The sequence below is a fragment of the Tachyglossus aculeatus genome, chromosome 1, assembly GCF_015852505.1.
Source record: "Tachyglossus aculeatus isolate mTacAcu1 chromosome 1, mTacAcu1.pri, whole genome shotgun sequence".
Taxonomy (NCBI): domain Eukaryota; kingdom Metazoa; phylum Chordata; class Mammalia; order Monotremata; family Tachyglossidae; genus Tachyglossus; species Tachyglossus aculeatus.
The window spans coordinates 104,441,782-104,460,131 of record NC_052066.1 but is presented as its reverse complement, the minus strand read 5'-3'; the positions used below and the strand labels follow the sequence as shown (position 1 = coordinate 104,460,131).

At 45.9% G+C, this 18,350-nt stretch overlaps 1 protein-coding gene across 1 annotated transcript in view; it reads right to left on the bottom strand.

Annotated features, from left to right (window-relative positions):
• The window catches only part of SEC23B (SEC23 homolog B, COPII coat complex component), a 53,171-nt gene extending 44,272 nt beyond the window's left edge, over positions 1 to 8,899 (bottom strand). Inside the window, exon 1 of the mRNA XM_038747494.1 lies at positions 8,824 to 8,899. The gene's annotated coding sequence lies outside the window, so the exon portion shown is untranslated. The remainder of the gene's footprint in view (positions 1 to 8,823) is intronic.
• Positions 8,900 to 18,350: the final 9,451 nt, after the last annotated feature.

The window sequence follows — 18,350 nt, the reverse complement described above, 5'->3', positions numbered from 1 at the left end:
TTTGAACCCACGACCTCTGACTCCAAAGCCCGGGCTCCTTCCACTGAGCCACGCTGTTTCTCTAATCAATCAATCAATCAATCGTATTTATTGAGCGCTTAAAGGTGCAATAGTTTCAGCTACTCTCGGTTAGGAGCTTACACCTCACCACCTTATTTGCTTGCCGCCACTCCTATTCCACATACCTCTTTTTAAAACGGTATTTATAATAATATAATAATGATAATAATAATAATAATAATGGCATTTATTAAGCACTTACTATGTGCAAAGCACTGTTCTAAGCGCTGGGAGGTTACAAGGTGATCTGGTTGTCCCACGGGGGGCTCACAGTCTTAATCCCCATTTTCCAGATGAGGGAACTGAGGCACAGAGAAGTGAAGTGACTTGCCCAAAATCACACAGCTGACAATTGGTGGACCCGGGATTCGAACCCATGACCTCTGACTCCAAAGCCCATGCTCTTTCCACTGAGCTACAGTTGGCATTTGTTAAGCGCTTACTATGTGCAAAGCACTGTTCTAAGTGCTGGGGGGATACAAGGTGATCAGGTTGTCCCACGGGAGGCTCACAGTCTTAATCCCCCCGGCCTTACTTCCTTCCCTTCCCCACAGCACCTTTATATATGCTTGTACGTATTTATTACTCGATTTATTTATTTTACTTGTACATATCTATTCTATTTATTTTATTTTGTTAATATGTTTGGTTTTGTTCTCTGTCTCCCCCTTCTAGACTGTGAGCCCACTGTTGGGTAGGGACCGTCTCTAGATGTTGCCAACTTGGACTTCCCAAGCGCTTAGTCCAGTGCTCTGCACACAGTAAGCGCTCAATAAATACGATTGAATGAATGAATGAATCCCCATTTTATAGATGACGGAACTGAGGCTCAGAGAATAATAATGATGGCATTTGTTAAGCGCTTACTATGTGCAGAGCACTGTTCTAAGTGCTGGGGGGGATACAAGGTGATCAAGTTGTCCCACGTGGGGCTCACAGTCTTCATCCCCATTTTCCAGATGAGATAACTGAGGCTCAGAGAAGTGAAGTGACTTGCCCAAGGTCACACAGCAGACATGTGGCGGAGCCGGGATTCGAATCCCTGACCTCTGACTCCAAAGCCCGTGCTCTTTCCACTGAGCCACGCTGCTTCTCTATTTGTTAAGTGCTTACCGCGTGCCACGTACTGTTCTAAGTGCTAGGGTACAAACAAGACAACCAGGTCCCACGGGGGGCTCACAGTCTTAATCCGCATTTAACAGATGAGGGAACTGAGGCACAGAGAAGGAAAGTGACTTGCCTAAGGTTACACAGCAGACAGGTGGCAGAGCCGGAATTAGAACCCGGGTCCTTCTGATTCCCAGGCCCAAGATCTAGCCAGCAGACCACACTGCAGCGTGGCTCAGTGGTAAGAGCCCGGGCTTTGGAGTCAGAGGTCATGGGTTCGAAACCCGGCTCTGCCACATGTCTGCTGTGTGACCTTGGGCAAGTCACTTAACTTCTCTGAGCCTCAGTTCCCTCATCTGTAAAATGGGGATTAAGACTGTGAGCCCCACGTGGGACAACTTGATCACCTTGTAAATTCCCCAGCGCTTAGAACAGTGCTCTGCACATAGTAAGCGCTTAACAAATGCCATCATCATCATCACACTGCTTCTCCTTAAAGTTTAAGCTTTCCTAAATAATAATAATAATAATAATAACGGTATTTGTTCAGCGCTTGGAGAAGCAGCGTGGCTCAGTGGAAAGAGCCAGGGCTTTGGAGTCAGAGGTCAGGGGTTCAAATCCCGGCTTCGCCAACTATCAGCTGTGCAACTTTGGGCAAGTCACTTCACTTCTCTGGGCCTCAGTTCCCTCATCTGGAAAATGGGGATGAAGACTGTGAGCCCCCCGTGGGACAACCTGATCACCTTGGACCCTCTCCAGCGCTTAGAACAGTGCTTTGCACATAGTAAGCACTTAATAAAAAATGCCATTATTATTATTATTATTATTATTATTATTATTATTATTATGCCCTTCCACGCCAGGATACGCTACGCCCCCACAGCACGGCTGTACACACTCTCTCAAACTAGTCTGGAGAAGCCAATTTTAAGCAATCTCCTGCTTTAGGAGCTAAGGAACGAGAAAAATAGCCGCTGGCAAAGACGTTGAGAAAGAGGATGGTTAACTCAAGTGGAATTCCCTGACCGTTTTCAAGAATTTCTCCGGATTTGGATTTGGGCAGGAACTGGGACTCGGATCTGCAGTGAAGCGAGCGGAAATTTCAAGCAGGAACCGCTCCGTCAGGCTGTGAAACCTAAACTCCGCTCCCTGACTTACCCTTTATCAGTCAATCAATCAATCAATCGTATTTATTGAGCGCTTACTGTGTGCAGAGCACTGTACTAAGCGCTTGGGAATAGAGACGGTCCCTACCCAACGGTGGGCTCACAGTCTAGAAGTCTCTCCTCACCCTCGCTCTCGGAATCCCGCTCCAAATCGCCGCTTCCGCTTCTCAAACGTCCTGAGCCCCCAAAGGTGTGATCCTCGGTCATTATATCCTTTAAATCAGTATTTAATTCTCTAGTAAAACAAAGCGACAACAGACCTGGTCTCCTGCCTTCTTCTTTAAATGAGTATTTAATTCTTCAGTAAAACAAAGAAGAGACGAGGTCTCCACTGCTGTATTCAGATCAGTTAGTCGTTGCTTTTTATGGAGCACTTACCGTGTGCGGAGCACCGGATTAAGTGCTGGGGAAAGTACAAAATCAATCAATCGTTATTTATTGAGCGCTTACTGTGTGCAGAGCACTGTACTAAGCGCTTGGGAAGTACAAGCTGGCAACATATAGAGGCAGTCCCTAACTACAGAGTCGGTAGACATGTGCCCGGCCCACGGCGCGCTTACGGTCTACATGGGGAGGTGGATTTTAAAATGAATTACTGATAGGGAACCGTGGCGGATCTTAAAATGAATTACTGATAGGGAACCGTGGCGGATTTTCAAATGAATTACTGATAGGGAACCGTGGCGGATTTTCAAATGAATTACTGATAGGGAACCGTGGCGGATTTTCAAATGAATTACTGATAGGGAACCGTGGCGGATTTTAAAATGAATTACTGATAGGGAACCGTGGCGGATTTTAAAATGAATTACTGATAGGGAACCGTGGCGGATTTTAAAATGAATTACTGATAGGGAACCGTGGCGGATTTTAAAATGAATTACTGGTAGGGAACCGTGGCGGATTTTAAAATGAATTACTGATAGGGAACCGTGGCGGATTCTAAAATGAATTACTGATAGGGAACCGTGGCGGATTTTAAAATGAATTACTGATAGGGAACCGTGGCGGATTTTAAAATGAATTACTGGTAGCGAACCGTGGCGGATTTTCAAATGAATTACTGATAGGGAACCGTGGCGGATTTTCAAATGAATTACTGATAGCGAACCGTGGCGGATTTTCAAATGAATTACTGATAGGGAACCGTGGCGGATTTTCAAATGAATTACTGATAGGGAACCGTGGCGGATTTTCAAATGAATTACTGACAGGGAACCGTGGCGGATTTTCAAATGAATTACTGATAGGGAACCGTGGCGGATTTTAAAATGAGTTACTGATAGGGAACCGTGGCGGATTTTAAAATGAATTACTGATAGGGAACCGTGGCGGATTTTCAAATGAATTACTGATAGGGAACCATGGCGGATTTTCAAATGAATTACTGATAGGGAACCGTGGCGGATTTTCAAATGAATTACTGATAGGGAACCGTGGCGGATTTTAAAATGAATCACTGATAGGGAACCGTGGCGGATTTTAAAATGAATTACTGATAGGGAACCATGGCGGATTTTAAAATAAATTACTGATAGGGAACCGTGGCCTGCTTCAATTCTTGCTGATCCCCTTAAGTTTTCAGTGGGTAATTGGTCTCTTTCCTAACTCCAAGTAAGAGCACAATGGGGACAGTGACGCTAACAATCAATCGATCGCATTTGCTGAACGCTTACTACGTGCGGAGCACTTTACTGAGCACTTGAGTGCAATTTAATAAAATTAGCAGACACGCTCCGCCGCACATAAGAACTCCTATTTGACGCAAATTCATTCATTCATTCAATCGTATTTATTGAGCGCTTACTGTGCGCAGAGCACTGTACTAAGCGCTTGGGAAGGACAAGTTGGCAACATATAGAGACGGTCCCTACCCAACAGCGGGCTCACAGTCTAGAAAATGACCTCTAGTCTCCCCTGAATCCCTAGCATTGTAAGCTAGTCTGCTGTCACTCAGCACTTGCAATGGTGCTTGGCACGTAGTAAGTGCTTAAAAAATGCCAACATCATCATTATTATTATTATTTAGCCAAGCTTTGGGGTTTCACCTGAGCATGGGAGGCCAAAAAGTTCTCAGAATATCCTGATGGAAAGATTTTTCACCGGCTTCTGTGGTTGTCTTTAAGGCACTAAGAAAAAGGATCGTCACCTCTTGATTTCAGTAAGTCATTCTGTCGCCCTGCCTTCTATTTAATAATAATAATAATGGTATTTAAGCGCTTACTATGTGTAAAGCACTGTTCGAAGCGCCGGGGAGGTTGCAAGGTGATCAGGTTGTCCCACGGGGGGGTCACAGCTTTAATCCCCATTTTACAGATGAGGGAATTGAGGCCCAGAGATATGTATATATGTTTGTACGCATTTATTACTCTATTTATTTATTTTACTTGTACATATCTATTTATTTTATTTTGTTAATATGTTCGGTTTTGTTGTCTGTCTCCCCCTTCTAGACTGTGAGCCCGCTGTTGGGTAGGGACCGTCTCTAGATGCTGCCAACTTGGACTTCCCAAGCGCTTAGTACAGTGCTCTGCACACAGTAAGCGCTCAATAAATACGAATGAATGAATGAATGAATGGGGGGGGAGGCACACATCAATACAGACAAATGGACATCGATATAAATAAATTGGGAAGCAGCATGGCAAAGTGGATACTTCCGGGAGTCGGAAGTTTCCGCCACTTGCCTGCTGTGCCACCTCGGGCAAGTCACTTCACTTCTCTGGGCCTCAGTTCCCTCATCTGTAAAATGGGGATTAAGAGTGGAAGAAGAGTGCCTTGCACTTAGTAAGCGCTTAATAAATGCCATTATTATTATTATTATTATTATGGGGGACAGGGACTGTGTCCAACCCAACCATCTCGTTTCTATCCCAGTGCCTGGCACGTAATAAGCACCTAAATAAACTTCCCGTGGGCAGAGACCTGTAGCCCTGGCACATAATAAGCTCCCAAATAAAATTACCGTGTGCAGAGAACGGTACTAAGCGCTTGGGAAAGTACGACGCAACAATAAACGGCGACATTCCCTGCCCACAACCATTATACAGTCCACAAAAGCGGCGTGGCTTACTGGAAAAAGCCCGGGGAATCAGAGGTTGTGGGTTCTAATTCATTCGATCGTATTTATTGAGCGCTTACCGTGTGCAGGGCACTGGACTAAGCGCTTGGGAAGTCCAAGTTGGCAACATAGAGAGACGGTCCCTACCCAACAGTGGGCTCACAGTCTAGTCCCGGCTTCGCCACTTGTCTGCTGTGTGACTTGGGGCAAGTCACTTCTCTGGGCCTCAGTTACCTCATCTGTAAAATGGGGATGAAGACTGTGAGCCCCCCGTGGGACAACCTGATGACCTTGTGTCAATTCCAGCGCTTAGAACAGTGCTTGGCACATAGTAAGAGCCCGTTTTGGAGTAGGGACCGTCTTTGTTGCCGATTTGTCCTCTCCCAAGCGCTTAGTCCAGTGCTCTGCACACAGCAGGTGCTCAATAAATACGACAATGAATGAACAAATACCCTCATTATTATTATTAATAAATACGATTGAATGATTTTGAGGCTAGAGGGCTCAGGCTTTTCAGTGCTTAGAACAGTGCTTGGCACACAGCAAGCGCTTAACAAATATCCTTATTATTAATAGTACTGTTGGTCATGGGTTCAAATTCCGACTCCATCAACTGTCAGCTGGGTGACTTTGGGCAAGTCACTTCACTTCTCTGGGCCTCAGTTCCCTCATCTGTCAAATGGGGATAAAGACTGTGAGACCCCCGTGGGGTCACCTTGCATCTCCCCAGTGCTTAGAACAGTGCTTGGCACAGAGTAAGCGCTTAACAAATACCATCAATATTATTAGAGCAAGGGACTGGGAGTCAGAAGATCATGAGTTCCAATCCTGGCTCTGCCACTTGTCTGCTTTGTGACCTTGGGCAAGTCACTTCACTTCTCTGGGCCTCAGTTCCCTCACCTGTCAAATGGGGATAAAGACTGTGAGCCCCCCATGGAGTCAACCTGATCACCTTGCATCCCCCCAGTGCTTAGAACAGTGCTTGGCACATAGTAAGCGCTTAATAAATACCATTATTATTATTAATACTATTGTTGGTCATGGGTTCAAATTCTGACTCCACCCATTGTCAGCTGGGTGACTTTGGGCAAGTCACTTCACTTCTCTGGGCCTCAGTTACCTCATCTGTAAAATGGGGGTGAAGACTGTGAGCCGCCCGTGGGAAAAACTGATTCACCCTGTAGTCTCCCCAGCGCTTAGAACAGTGTTTGGCACATAGTAAGCACTTAACAAATACCCTTATTATTAATAGGATTGTTGGTCATGGGTTCAAATACCGACTTATTGTTATTACTAATACTATTGATGGTCATGGGTTCAAATTCCGGCTTATTGTTATTATAATACTATTGTTGGTCATGGGTTCAAATTCTGACTCCACCAGTTGTCAGCTGGGTGACTTTGGGCAGGTCACTTCACTTCTCTGGGCCTCAGTTCCCTCATCTGCCAAATGGGGATAAAGACTGTGAGTCCCCACCATGGGACAACCTCATCACCTTGCATCCCCCCCAGCGCTTAGAACAGTGCTTGGCACATAGTAAGCGCTTAAAAAATACCCTTATTATTAACAGCATTGTTGGTCATGGGTTCAAATTCCGACTCCACCAGTTGTCAGCTGTGTGACTCTGGGGCAGGTCACTTCACTTCTCGGGCCTCAGTTCCCTCATCTGCCAAATGGGGATAAAGACTGTGAGCCCCCGCTGTGGGACAACCTCATCACCTTGCATCCCCCCCCCCCAGCGCTTAGAACAGTGCTTGGCACAGAGTAAGCGCTTAACAAATACCCTTATTATTAATAGCACTGTTGGTCATGGGTTCAAATCCCTACTCCACCAGTTGTCAGCTGTGTGACTCTGGGGCAGGTCACTTCACTTCTCCGGGCCTCAGTTCCCTCATCTGTCAAACGGGGATAAAGACTGTGAGCCCCCGCCGTGGGACAACCTCATCACCTTGCATCCCCCCCAGCGCTCAGAACAGTGCTTGGCACATAGTAAGCGCTTAACAAATACCCCTATTATTAACAGCATTGTTGGTCATGGGTTCAAATTCCGACTCCACCAGTTGTCAGCTGTGTGACTCTGGGGCAGGTCACTTCACTTCTCCGGGCCTCAGTTCCCTCATCTGTCAAATGGGGATAAAGACCGTGAGCCCCCGCCGTGGGACAACCTCATCACCTTGCATCCCCCCCAGCGCTTAGAACAATGCTTGGCACAGAGTAAGCAATTAACAAATACCCTTATTATTAATAGCACTGTTGGTCATGGGTTCAAATTCTGACTCCACCAGTTATCAGCTGTGTGACTCTGGGGCAGGTCACTTCACTTCTCCGGGCCTCAGTTCCCTCATCTGTCAAACGGGGATAAAGACTGTGAGCCCCCACCGTGGGACAACCTCATCACCTTGCATCCCCTCCAGCGCTTAAAACAGTGCTTGGCACAGAGTAAGCGCTTAACAAATACCCTTATTATTAATAGCATTGTTGGTCATGGGTTCAAATTCTGACTCCACCAGTTGTCAGCTGGGTGACTCTGGGCAGGTCACTTCACTTCTCTGGGCCTCAGTTCCCTCATCTGTCAAATGGGGATAAAGACTGTGAGCCCCCGCCGTGGGACAACCTCATCACCTTGCATCCCCCCCCCCAGCGCTTAGAACAGTGCTTGGCACAGAGTAAGCGCTTAACAGATACCCTTATTATTAATAGCACTGTTGGTCATGGGTTCAAATTCCGACTCCACCCATTGTCAGCTGGGTGACTTTGGGTAAGAGAAGCAGCGTGGCTCAGTGGAAAAGCCCGGGCTTTGGAGTCAGAGGTCGTGGGTTCGAATTCCGCCTCCACCACAAGTCTGCTGTGTGACCTTGGGCAAGTCACTTATCTTCTCTGGGCCTCAGTTCCCTCATCTGTAAAAATGGGGATTAAGACTGTGAGCCCTACGTGGGACAATTTGATCACACTGTATCCCCCTCAGCGCTTAGAACAGTGCTTTGCACGTAGTAAGCGCTTAACAAATGTCGTTATTATTATTATTATTATTCACTTCTCTGGGCCTCAGTTGCCTCATCTGGAAAATGGGGATGAAGACTGGGGGCCCCCCAGGGGACAACCTGATCACCTTGTCACCTCCCCAGCGCTCAGAACAGTGCTTGGCACGTAGTAAGCGCTTAACAAATACCATTATTATTGTTGATATTATAGTTGTTTTGTACCTCTCCCCGGTGGCCTCCCTGCCCGCCCACCCTCCCAGCGACCACGTGACTTTGGGCAAGTCACTTCACTTCTCTGGGCCTCAGTCACCTCATCTGTAAAATGGGGATGAAGACTGTGAGCCCCCCGTGGGACAACCTGATCACCTTGCAACCTCCCCAGCGCTTAAAACAGTGCTTTGCACATAGTAAGCGCTTAATAAATGCCATCATTCTGGAGCCACCCACCTGGGCTCCTCGCCGCAGGACCAGCAGGAGAAAGAGGATGAGGAGGATGAGGAAGAGGACCAGCCCCAGGCCCCAGCGCCGACCGGAAGTGGCCCAATCCGCCGCGGCGCGAGGACACCTCAGCTTCCACCCGATTGGCCCCCGGCGCCCCGCCCGACTAGGACGTCTCTCCTCCTCGACCAATCCGCGCCGCGAGGACACCTCAGCTTCCTTCCGATTGGCCCTCAGCTCCCCGCCCTTCCCGCCCACCTAGGACGTCGCTGGCTCTCGACCAATCCGCGCCGCGAGGACACCTCAGCTCCCATCCGATTGGCCCTCAGATCCCCGCCCTTCCCGCCCACCTAGGACGTCTCTGGCTCTCGACCAATCCGCGCCTCGAGGACACCTCAGCTTCCTTCCGATTGGCCCTCAGCTCCCCCCTTCCCGCCCACCTATGACGTCTCTGGCTCTCGACCAATTCGCGCCGCGAGGACACCTCAGCTTCCACCCGATTGGCCCTCAGCTCCCCGCCCTTCCCGCCCACCTATTACATCACTCCCACTCAACCAATCCGCGCCAGGACACCTCAGCTTCCATCCGATTGGCCCCCGGCGCCCCGCTCTCCCCGCCCACCTATTGCATCACGCCCACTCAACCAATCCGCGCCGCGATGGCACCTCGGCTTCTATCCGATTGGCCCCGATCACTCCACCCTCCCCGCCCACTTATTACGTCATCCCATTCACCCACTCCGCGCCGGGAGCACACCTCATCCCTCAGCTCCCCTCCCACCTATGACGTAGCTGCCTCTTGACCAATCCGCGCCGGGAGCACACCTCAGCTTCCATCCGATTGGCCGTCGGCGCTCCGCTCTCCCCGCCCACCTGTGACGTCACTCGTCCTCAACTAATCCTCGCCGCGAGGACATCTCAGCTTCCATCCGCTTGGACCCCTCCCCCCCACGGGCGCTCCGCTCTCCCCGCCCACCTATGACGTCACTCCCCCTCGACCAATCCGCGCCGCGAGGACACATCAGCTTCCATCCGATTATGTATAATAATAATAATGGCATTTATTAAGCGCTTACCATGTGCAAAGCACTGTTCTGAGCGCTGGGGAGGTGACAAGGTGATCAGGCTGTCCCACGTGGGGCTCACAGTCTTCCTCCCCATTTTACAGATGAGGGAACTGAGGCCCAGAGAAGTGAAGTGACTTGCCCAAAGTCACACAGCTGACAATTGGCAGAGTAGGAATTTGAACCCACGACCTCTGACTCCAAAGCCCGGGCTCTTTCCACTGAGCCATCTTGATTATATATGTATATATATGTATGTATGTATATATGTTTGGAGGCCTTCCCAGACTGAGCCCCCTCCTTCCTCTCCTCCTCCTCCCCCTTCCCCACAGCACCTGGATATATGGATATATGTTTGTACGGATTTATTACTCTATTTATTTTATTTGTACATACTCATTCTATTTATTTTATTTTGTTAATATGTTTTGTTTCGTCGTCCGTCTCCCCCTTCTAGACTGTGAGCCCGCTGTTGGGGAGGGACCGTCTCTAGATGTTGCCAACTTGGATTTCCCAAGCGCTTACTACAGTGCTCTGCACACAGTAAGCGCTCAATAAATACGATGGAATGAATGAATGAAGGTCATGGGTTCTAATTCTGACTATGTCACATCTCCTTCCAATCACCTCAAACTTACCATGTCCAGAACAGAGCTCCTTATGTTCCCATCTAAACTCTGTTCTCCCCCCTGACTTTCCCATCACTATAGACAGCACCAATCTGTCAATCAATCGTATTTATTGAGCGCTTACTGTGTGCAGAGCACTGTACTAAGCGCTTGGGAAGTCCAAGTCGGCACCACTATCCTTCCTGTCTCACACGCCCCAAACCTTAGCGTTTTCCTTGACTCCTCTCCATCATTCAACCCACCTACGCAACCCATCACTAAATCTCTGAAGTTACTAAAGTTATGTTGCCAACTTGGACTTCCCAAGTGCTTACTACAGTGCTCTGCACACAGCAAGTGCTCAATAAATACAATTGAATGAATGAATGAATGAAGTGGTGGAGCCGGGATTTGAACCCATGACCTCTGACTCCAAAGCCCGGGCTCTTTCCACTGAGCCAAGCTGCTCGACTGCGAGCCCCGCCGTGGGACAACCTGATCACCTTGTAACCTCCCCAGCGCTTAGAGCGGTGCTTTGCACATAGTAAGCGCTTAATAAATGCCATTATTATCATTATTTATTATATTATATATAATATATTATATATTATAATATATTATATCATATTATTATATCATTATTACCTGTATATATGTATGTTTGTACATATTTATTACTCTATTTATTTTACTCTATTTATTTATTTATTAAATGCGATCGATGATGATGATGATTTATTTATTTTACTTGTATGTACATATCTATTCTATTTATTTTATTTCGTTAGTATGTTTGGTTTTGTTCTCTGTCTCCCCCTTTTAGACTGTGAGCCCACGGTTGGGTAGGGACTGTCTCTATATGTTGCCAACTTGTACTTCCCAAGCGCTTAGTACAGTGCTCTGCACACAGTAAGCGCTCAATAAAGACGATTGATGATGATATCTATTCTATTTATTTTATTTCGTTAGTATGTTTGGTTTTGTTCTCCGTCTCCCCCTTTTAGACTGTGAGCCCACGGTTGGGTAGGGACCGTCTCTATATGTTGCCAACTTGGACTTCCCAAGCGCTTAGTACAGTGCTCTGCACACAGGAAGCGCTCAATAAATATGATCAGTTGATTGATTATTTATAATGTTGGTATTTGTTAAGCAGAACAAAGCTAAGCGCTGGGATAGGTCCAAGGTGGTGTCCACCCGAGCCGCGTACTCCAGCCGAAGCGGCATCGACTGCATTTTCCCTAAAGGCTTAGCATAACCGACTCCATTTTAGGGCTCAACTGCAGGGTGTGTGAGGAAGAAGCGCAGGCCTCGCGGAAGAGTCTATAATGGAGGAGGGCCGATATCGATCAAACTGGCTGATCGAAGCGGCTAGGCCCTGTCCGAAATGACCCCCTTTTAGACTGTGAGCCCACTGTTGGGTAGGGACCGTCTCTATATGTTGCCAACTTGTACTTCCCAAGCGCTTAGTACAGTGCTCTGCACACAGTAAGCGCTCAATAAATACGATTGATGATGATGATGATGATGACCCCATTCCGTGTGGGCGATGTCTCCTAAATAATCTCCTCACAACCCAGTGCCGAAGTTCCTCGTGCGTGCGGGAATCCTCTGTGTAGCTCCCATGGGAAACCAAATAAAAGGGAAAAAGCGGCTGGAATCGGGGCCGTTCGCCACTGGTACCTCTCTCGGGAGGTGACCGGGAGAGCAGTCAGCTTTCCTACCTCTGCTGCTCCATCCGAACTCATTCCCAGCGCTTAGAACAGTGCTTTGCACATAGTAAGTGCTTAACAAATGCCATTAGTATTATGATTTATAATGGTATTTGTTAAAGCAGAACAAAGCTGAGCGCTGGGAAGAAGCAGCGTGGCTCAGTGGAAAGAGCCCGGGCTTTGGAGTCGGAGGTCGTGGGTTCAAATCCCGGCTCTGCCACTCGTCAGCTGTGTGACTTTGGGCAAGTCACTTCGCTTCTCTGGGCCTCAGTTCCCTCATCTGTAAAATGGGGATTATCACTGTGAGCCCCACGGGGGACAACCTGATCCCCTTGTAAATTCCCCAGCGCTGAGAACAGTGCTCTGCACATAGTAAGTGCTTAGTAAACGCCATTATTATTATTATTATTTGGAGTCAGAGGTCATGGGTTCAAGTCCCAGCTCTGCCACTTGTCAGCTGTGTGACTTTGGGCAAGTCACTTCACTTCTCTGGGCCTCAGTTACCTCATCTGTAAAATGGGGATTAAGACTGTGAGCCCCCCGTGGGACAACCTGTTCACCTTGTAATCTCCCCAGCGCTTAGAACAGTGCTTTGCACATAGTAAGCGCTTAATAAATGCCACTATTATTATTATTATTATTATTAACAAGCAGATAGAGACGGTCCCTACCCAACAGAGGGCTCACAGTCTAGAAGGGGGAGACAGAGAACAAAACAAAACGTTAGCAAAATAAAATAAATAGAATAAATAACAAAATAAAATAAATAGAATAAATAATAAAATAAATAGAATAAATGATAAAATAAATAGAATAAATAGAACAGTGCCTTGCACATAGTAGGCGCTTAACAAATGCCATCCATCATCATGTCTCCGAGTCATTTTTCCGATCCGCGTCACCGCCTTGGGTTCTCAAACCCTGCGGCCGATTCATTCATTCATTCAATCGTATTTATTGAGCGCTTACTGTGTGCGGAGCACTGGACTAAGCGCTTGGGAAGTACAAGTTGGTAACTATAGATAGAGATGGTCCCTATCCAACAGCGGGCTCACGGTCTAGAAGGGGGAGATGGGCAACAAAACAAAACATATTAACAAAATAAAATAAATAGAAGAAATAACAAAATAAATAGAATAAATAATAAAATAAATAGAATAAATAATAAAACAAATAGAATAAATAGAACAGTGCCTTGCACATAGTAAGCACTTAACAAATGCCATCCATCATCATGTCTCCGAGTCATTTTTCCTATCTGCGTCACCGCCTTGGGTTCTCGAACCCTGCGGCCGATTTATTCATGCATTCAATCGAATTTGTTGAGCGCTTACTGTGTGCAGAGCACTGGACTAAGCGCTTGGGAAGTCCAAGTTGGCAACAGATAGAGACGGTCCCTACCCAACAGTGGGCTCACAGTCTAGAAGGGGGAGACGGACAACAAAACAAAACATATTAACTAAATAAAATAATAAATAGAATAAATAATAAAATAAATAGAATAAATAATAAAATAAATAGAATAAATAGAACAGTGCCTTGCACACTGTAAGCGCTTAACAAATGCCATCCATCATCATGTCTCTGAGTCATTTTTCCTATCCGCATCACCGCCTTGGGTTCTCGAACCCTGCGGCCGATTTATTCATGCATTCATTCATTCAATCGTATTTATTGAGTGCCTACTGTGTGCAGAGCACTGGACTAAGCGCTTGGGAAGTACAAGTTGGCAACATCTAGAGACGGTCCCTACCCAACAGAGGGCTCACAGTCTAGAAGGGGGAGACGGAGAACAAAACAAAACATACTAACAAAATAAAATAAATAGAATAAATAACAAAATAAAATAAATAGAATAAATAACAAAATTAATAAAATAAATAATAAAATAAATAGAATAAATAATAAAACAAATAGAATAAATAGAGCAGTGCCTTGCACATAGTAAGCGCTTAACAAATGCCATCATCATCATGTCTCCGAGTCATTTTTCCTGTCTGCGTCATCACCTTGGGTTCTTGAACCCTGCGGCCAATTTATTTATTTATTCATTCATTCATTCAATCGTATTTATTTATTTATTTATTTATTCATTCATTCGTATTTACTGAGCACTTACTGTGTGCAGAGCACTGGACTAAGCCCTTGGGAAGTCCATGTTGGCAACATCTAGAGACGGTCCCTACCAAACAGAGGGCTCACAGTCTAGAAGGGGGAGACAGACAACGAAACAAAACATATTAACAAAATAAAATAAATAGAATGAATTACAAAATAAAATATATAGAATAAATAACAAAATAAAATAAATAGAATAATAAAATAAATAGAATAAATAGAGCAGTGCCTTGCACATAGTAAGCGCTTAACAAATGCCATCATCATCATGTCTCCGAGTCATTTTTCCTGTCTGCGTCACCACCTTGGGTTCTTGAACCCTGCGGCCAATTTATTTATTTATTCATTCATTCATTCAATCGTATTTATTTATTCATTCATTCATTCATTCGTATTTACTGAGTGCTTACTGTGTGCAGAGCACTGGACTAAGCGCTTGGGAAGGACAAGTTGGCAACAGATAGAGACGGTCCCTACCCAACAGTGGGCTCACAGTCTAGAAGGGGGAGACAGAGAACAAAACAAAACATATTAACAAAATAAAATAAATAGAATGAATTACAAAATAAAATATATAGAATAAATAACAAAATAAAATAAATAGAATAATAAAATAAATAGAATAAATAGAGCAGTGCCTTGCACATAGTAAGCGCTTAACAAATGCCATCATCATCATGTCTCCGAGTCATTTTTCCTGTCTGCGTCACCACCTTGGGTTCTTGAACCCTGCGGCCAATTTATTTATTTATTCATTCATTCATTCAATCGTATTTATTTATTCATTCATTCATTCATTCGTATTTACTGAGTGCTTACTGTGTGCAGAGCACTGGACTAAGCGCTTGGGAAGGACAAGTTGGCAACAGATAGAGACGGTCCCTACCCAACAGTGGGCTCACAGTCTAGAAGGGGGAGACAGAGAACAAAAAACATATTAACAAAATAAAATAAATAGAATAAATAACAAAATAAAATAAATAGAATAAATAAGAAAATAAATAGAATAAATAATAAAATAAATAGAATAAATAATAAAACAAATAGAATAAATAGAACAGTGCCTTGCACATAGTAAGCGCTTAACAAATGCCATCATCATCATGTCTCCGAGTCATTTTTCCTGTCTGCTTCACCACCTTGGGTTCTTGAACCCTGCGGCCAATTTATTTATTTATTCATTCATTCATTCAATCGTATTTATTTATTCATTCATTCATTCATATTTACTGAGTGCTTACTGTGTGCAGAGCACTGTACTAAGCGCTTGGGAAGTCCAAGTTGGCAACATCTAGAGACGGTCCCTACCAAACAGAGGGTTCACAGTCTAGAAGGGGGAGACAGACAACAAAACAAAACATATTAACAAAATAAAATAAATAGAATGAATAACAAAATGGAATAAATAGAATAAATAACAAAATAAAATAAATAGAATAATAAAATAAATAGAATAAATAGAACAGTGCCTTGCACATAGTAAGCGCTTAACAAGTGCCATCATCATCATGTCTCTGAGTCATTTTTCCTATCTGCGTCACCGCCTTGGGTTCTCGAACCCTGAGGCTGATTCGTTCATTCATTCATTCATTCATTCGTATTTATTGGGCGCTTACTGTGTGCAGAGCACTGTACTAAGCGCTTGGGAAGTACAAGTTGGCAACATATAGAGACGGGCCCTACCCAACAGTGGGCTCACAGTCTAGAAGGGGGAGACAGAGAACAAAACAAAACATATTAACAAAATAAAATAAATAGAATAAATATGTACGAGTAAAATAAATAGAGTAATAAACATGTACAAACATATATACATATATACAGGCATACAGATTTACACCGGTTAATTTATTTTGCCCCCTACTTGTGGATAGCAAAGGTGATCAGAGAAGCAGCGGGGCTCAGTGGCAAGAGCCCGGGCTTTGGAGTCAGAAGTCAGGGGTTCAAATCCCGACTCCACCGCTTGTCAGCTGTGTGACCTTGGGCAAGTCACTTCAGTTGTCTGGGCCTCAGTTCCATCTGTAAAATGGGGATGAAGACTGTGAGCCCCGCGAGGGGCAACCTGATCACCTTGCAACCCCCCAGCGCTTAGAACAGTGCTTCATTCATTCATTCATTCCATATTTATTGAGCGCTTACTGTGTGCAGAGCACTGTACTAAGCGCTTGGGAAGTAGGGAAGCAGCGTGGCTCAGCAGAAAGAGCCCGGGCTTTGAAGTCAGAGGTCATCGGTTCAAATCCCGGCTCCGCCAGTTGTTAACTGTGTGACTTTGGGCAAGTCACTTCACTTCTCTGGGCCTCAGCGACCTCATCTGTAAAATGGGGATTAAGACTGTGAGCCCCCCGTGGGACAACCTGATCACCTTGTAAATTCCCCAGCGCCTAGAACAGTGCTTTGCACATAGTAAGCCCTTAATAAATGCCATTATTATTATTAAAACAAAACAAGTAGACAGGTGTACCCAACAACGGGCTCAAGCGCTTAGTACAGTGCTCTGCACACAGTAAGCGCTCAATAAATACGATTGAATGAACGAATGGGCTCACAGTCTAGAAGTTAAGCACTTAGTATGTGCCAAACACTATACTAAGCCCTGGGGTAGATACACGATAACCTGGTCAGACACAGTCCACGTCTCCCGTGGGGCTCACAGTCTAAGCGGCAGTCAGAGGTCATGGGTTCTAATCCCGGCTCCACCACGTATCAGCTGTGTGACTTTGGGCAAGTCACTTAACCTCTCTGGGCCTCAGTTACCTCATCTGGAAAATGGGGATTAAAACTGTGAGCCCCACGTGGGACAACCTGATTACCTCGTACCCCTCCCCCCCCAGCGCTTAGAACAGTGCTTGGCACATGGTAAGCACTTAACAAATGCCATCATTATTAATTTTAGAGAAGCAGCATGGTGTAGTGGAAAGAGAATGGGGCTTGGGAGGTCATGGGTTCTAATCCCGGCTCCGCCACTTGTCTGCTCTGTGAACTTGGGCAAGCCACTTGACTTCGCTGCGCCTCAGTTACCTCATCTGGAAAATGGGGATTAAGACTGTGACAACTTGTATCCCCCCAGTGCTTAGAACAGTGGGTCACACATAATAAGCGCTTAACAAAGCAGCGCTTGAGAAGCAGCGGGGCTCAGTAGGAAAGAGCCCGGGCTTTGGAGTCAGAGGTCATGGGTTCAAATCCCGGCTCTGCCAATCGTCAGCTGTGTGACTTTGGGCAAGTCACTTCACTTCTCTGGGCCTCATCTGTAAAATGGGGATTAAGACTGTGAGCCCCCCGAGGGACAACCTGATCACCTTGTATCCTTCCCAGCGCTTAGAATGGTGTTTTGCACATAGTAAGCGCTTAATAAATGCCAACAAAAAACAAATGCCATCATTATTAATCCATTTTTTCACAGATGCAGAAACTGAGGCCCAGAAAAGTAGTGCCTTGCCCAGGGCAAGTAGCAGGGTCAGGATTAGAACCCAGGTCCTCCAACTTCCAGGTCTGTTCTCGTTCCAGTAGGCAACGTGGCTTGTGTGCTTGCCATACAAATATTGTTTTTTACGCATGTTCTGTTTGGGGCTCTTCCAAAGGGAAGGATAGGATTAGTGACAATAATAATGGTATTTGTTAAGCGCTTACTATTTGCCAAGCACTGTTCTAAGCTCTGGGGGGAGATACAAGGTGATCAGGTTGTCCCACGGGGGGCTCACAGTCTTCATCCCCATTTGACAGATGAGGGAACTGAGGCCCAGATAACTTGAGTCACTTACCCAAAGCCACACAGCTGATCAGTGGCGGAGCCGGGATTTGAACCCATGACCCCTGACTCGCAAGCCTGGCCTCTTTCCACTTGCTTTAGTAGCAAACAGAGAAGCAACGTGGCTCAGTGGAAAGAGCCCGGGCGTTGGAGTCAGAGGTCATGGGTTCAAATCCGAGCTCCGCCACTTGTCAGCTGTGTGACTTTGGGCAAGTCACTTCACTTCTCTGAGCCTCAGTTCCCTCACCTGTAAAATGGGGATTAAGATTGTGAGCCCCACATGGGACAACCTG